Here is a 4,785-nt window from a genome sequence, read left to right on the forward strand (position 1 = left end):
TCCTTTCTTGTTTCACTTTGCTCGGCCTCTCCCTCTTTTTCCTTACTAAACAACTCGGCCATAGTCCCCTTTTCCACCTTAGATGGTGGTTGCTCACATATGATCTCCTCAATGTTTTCATCCTCATCATCTCTACAAAAAGATGCATCATTAGGAGCAAAAGAAGAACTAGAAACATTAACATCAATTGAAGAATTTAAAGAGGGCTTCTCGGCCTTCCCTTGTCTTTTGTCTTCTTGTACTCTTTCTCCCAACTCCTTGCCACTCCTCAATGTGATAGCATTAAGATTAGCTTTAGGATTAGCAACGGTGTTGGATGGTAATGTAGAGGCTTGAGCATTGGCTGCACTTAATTGGTTAGCAAGCATATTCATTTGAGAAGTAAGGGCATCAATTTTAGAGTTCATGTTCTCACACTTGTTACCCATACTCTCTACCTTGTTCCCTAAGCCATCATACATGTTTTTATACAAAGTTCATTTCAATCAACTGCTTACGTAACACATTCACATCATTAGAAGAGTTCGAATTAGAAGAACTCTCAATTGGAACAAGCCTCCTATCACTATAAGAATTAGAAGAAGGTGTAAGAGAATTACCACTTGGATTGTAGCTTTGAGAAGAGCTACCTTGAGACAAATGAGGTGGAGGGTCACGGCCAAAGGTGTTTTGATAGGATCCTCTTTGTTGATTGTCTTGTAAAGCCACATTTGGATTTGAATAGGAGAAATTAGGATGGTCTCTCCATGAAGGGTTGTAAGTATTAGAATAAGCTCCTTGCCCTTGCCTCCCACCATAGGATTGTTTTCCATTGTAGATAGCATTTACTTGTTCAAACTTAATAGGACAATTGCTTTCTACATGCATAGGTGAGTCACAAAAAGTACAAGAATAAGGGACAAGTGCTTGAGAAGTACTTACATTGCTCACTTGAGATATTTGTGGAGCCAACATTCTCCCAATCTTGGCAGCTAGCAAGTCCACATATGAATCATTAAGAACTGAGGAACCTACCATATTCACATTTCTCTTTTCCCTTGTAGAGTATTGAGCACCACTTGAAGCCATCTTGTCAATTAGTTCCCAAGCCTTTAAGGAAGTGAGGTCAATCAAGCATCCACCACTAGCGGCATCAATGTTAACTTTGTCTCTTGGAATCAAGCCCTCATAGAAATATTGGACTAAATTCTCACTAGAAATTTGATGGTGTGGGCATTTAGCCAAAAGGCCTTGGAATCTAGTCCAATACTCATAGAGACTCTCATCCTCTCCTTGTTGGACCCCATAGATTTGCTTTCTCAAATTGGTGACCTTGGAATTTGGAAAGAATTTATCTAAGAAGAGTCTTCTTAGCTCGGCCCATGTGCTCACTTTCACATAAGAAGGGTAGTTGAAATACCACTCCTTTGCTAAACCTTCAAGAGAAAATACAAAAGCCTTAGCTTGAACATCATCAACATTTACATGCATAGGCTTCATAGTATCACAAACCAATAGGAAGTATGCAAAAACCTATGACAATCCTCTCCTGGTAACCCATGAAATTTAGGCAATGCATTAATCAAGGAGGATTTAATTTCAAATTGAACATTAGTAGGAGGAACATATAAGCCATAAGGATTATCATGCCAATTAGGTTGAGTTAATTGCCTAATGCTCCTCTCCTCTCTAGGGTTATGCAAGCCTTCAAATTCATTATTAACATGGCCATCATCATGCAAATTCTCATTCCCATTCCCATGGCCCTCATTATGCACATGCTCATGTCCTAAGATACCTTCCATTGTTGAATTACAAAACAAAATGAGAATCAAGAATAGGTTGTGATCTTCTCAATCTAGAAATAGTCCTTTCAATTTCTGGATCTAATTCAACAAAAGAGGTATGTTTTCTTCGGGTCATGCACTAATCAAGCTCAAGAAAATTAAGAACAAAGAACAAGCTAAACTAAAATGCAAATCAACATGAAACAATTCAAAACACACAAAAGCAAGAGAAATAATTTTTTTATTTTTTTTTTATTAAACTCAATAGCAACAAAATGAAAAAAAAATAACACCAAACAAGTAGAAAGAGAGTTAGAAATGCTCAATCAAGAAGCTTTGGCAATTCTGGAATTCGCACAGTAGGCTCTCTGGAGACAGTGAACTTGTGAATTTTCTATCAGCAAATCCACATGATAAATTCCCCTGAAACTTTTATGAGAAACACAAGAGATATACAGGAAAATTATATAAAAACTTTTAGATTAAAAATCCTTCCCAATCGTTCCCAGAATTTTTCACAAGTTGGTCCTCAGTCTGGAGAAACAGGATTTCGTCCAGAAGACCTTCAGAGCTTCTAACAAACTTTCAAATAGGAAAATGGAAAAAATTGAAGAAAATCCTAAACACAAGAAACAAAGATAAGACAGCGATAAGAAAAATGAAACTGGAATCAATCAATTTGAACGCACAAAGAGGAAGATATGCTAACTCAAAGTTGAAACAGGGTTTTGGAAATCCTCTGTAATGGCTCCCTGGACCTTGTTAGATTGTAAAATTTCCACAGGACACTTCCCACGTCCAAAATTGACCAAACCAATTTTAAAGTGAAGCTAGGATATAGAGCTTTCAATGAAATAAATTTCAAGTTCAAATTCCCTCAGACTCATTCCCAGTTAATTTTTCAATTTCAGACAGAGACACTAGAAACAGAGTATTTTCAGCTCTACACCAAACCAACGAAAATTGCACTAATTTTTTTTCTTTTTTCAAAACAGAATAAAAACACTCAAAACACACAAAAAACACTAAACAAAACACAAAACACAAATTTTTATAATTTTTCAAAAAATTTTCAGGAACACTAAAATATAAATTAAGTACTAAACAACCTTAGAATTAAACTTAAACCATTCCCCGGCAACGGCGCCAAATTTTGATAGGAAATTAGTCGCTTATCCTCAAAATTACACTAAAGCTAACCCTAATGCAATATAGGGCCAACCCTAGGTCATCTCCAAGGAATGGTTTTAAGTCTAATTGAAAGTTATCTAGTGAAATAAATCAACCAAAGTTTGTAGGAATTTAGTTATCTAGCTAATTATCTAAACTAATTACCTAATATGCAAGTAATTAAAATGCTAGTGAAAGTGAGTGAAATGAACTTCCCTTTTTACAATAATGGAACCCTAGAGATTAGTTGATTTTGGACTCATTATCTTCTCATGATTAGGCTAAGTTTAGCTTCCCTTTCCTCTTGACTAAAGCTGTCATGACTTAAGAAAATTATCCTAAGCCAATTACCTAATTAGCTAACCTCCCCTAGATTAAAGTCCCTAGTTCAATTAACCAATTGGTGAAGACATTAGCCAAGTGATTCACTCAAAATCCTCTCTCAACAGCCATGGTCAAACACATAAATTGAGCAACCACAAGATTATGTCAAGCTACTCAACAACACAAGCATTAACACCACAAGATTATGCAATATTAACACAAGAAATTCACTAATTGAAAAACACAAGATTATGTGCCAAACAAAGAGTGGCAAAATTCAGTCATGGCTGTCCAAGGAAGAAATTAAATGAAACAATCCTCTCTCTTTACATCAACATCAAATTCAAATTAGAATTTATAAGCTAAGATGATTAAACCCTAGATTAAGGAATCTAACCATCTAGTAAAAAGAGAAGAGGATAGGAAACAAAAGAACTTAGCCAATTTGAAGCTCAAGACTCATCCTCCATCTTCATCTCTCTAGGATTCCACAAAGAAACTTAGCCAATCTTCATCTTCAAGAACCCTAGTGATTGCTTGTGAAGGCCAAACTCCATAGCTCTTGAATGAGCTTCAATCCTTGTGAAAATGGAAGGGATGGAACGAAAATGAAGAGAGGAGAAGAATGGTATGAGTTTTGTGGAGGTTTGGTGGCTGAAAATGGAGGTTAGGGTGCTGGAAAATGAAGAACAAAAGAGAGAAAATGAAGAACACTATGAACAAGAGAGAGAGAATGTGGAAGATGAATGAGATATGTGTTGGATCCCATTTGGGACTTAAAATGGCGTGCTCCTTGGTGTCTCCCATCAGCTGAAGCTTAATTAAAATAAGGAAAAAGAAATTAAAATGTAAATGGGAGCCTTGTCACACTTGCAAGGTGGCAACTTCCTATTGGTTTGTAGATGATTCCAATGTGTGCCTAATTTCCCATGTGTCATCCACATCATTTTAGCTGATTAATCCCTCAAAATAATCATAATTCACGTGCAAACCATCAGCCATTGTCCTCAAGGAGTGTTGACCTCAATTGCCCAATTGATGCACAAGTCACATGCCACCTATGTCACATAAATCACATAATTCAATTAAATAGCATATGATATAATAAAATCTAATTCATGTCCAGAATTAAATTCATAATTAGAAGGGAGAATTTATTAAATTAACCAAGTTTCAGGCTGCACAAAATTATATAAAAATTTTCACACAAAGGCAAACCAAAAACTAGGACAAACTAAGACACTTAAGAAAGTGTTGACTTTTTTATTTAATTACTCCCAAACTAAAATGAATTTTAAAAATATAATTTCACCATTCATCAACTGGACATAAAATGCACTTTGTCAATTTTTCTTGTACATTTTCTCAAAAGTTCATTTTTGGACCAAAATGCCCCTAGTGCACTGATCTTAGAAACTTAGGCAAAGTTCCAAATCTAATGCAATGTGTGCACTTGAAGGTGATAAATCATTAATAAAATGGTCCTAATTGACAAATAAAAGTGGGTAACAAATGTGTTCTATCA

At 35.6% G+C, this 4,785-nt stretch overlaps 1 non-coding gene across 1 annotated transcript; it reads left to right on the forward strand.

The window, feature by feature from the left end:
• Positions 1-1,198: 1,198 nt before the first annotated feature.
• Positions 1,199-1,305, forward strand: LOC129312265 (small nucleolar RNA R71). The gene has a single exon (XR_008593510.1). It is a non-coding gene; the product is annotated as a small nucleolar RNA R71 (small nucleolar RNA).
• Positions 1,306-4,785: the final 3,480 nt, after the last annotated feature.

This window comes from Prosopis cineraria, unplaced genomic scaffold (assembly GCF_029017545.1).
Source record: "Prosopis cineraria cultivar Desert tree isolate PC_DT_omini unplaced genomic scaffold, ASM2901754v1 PC5, whole genome shotgun sequence".
NCBI lineage: Eukaryota > Viridiplantae > Streptophyta > Magnoliopsida > Fabales > Fabaceae > Prosopis > Prosopis cineraria.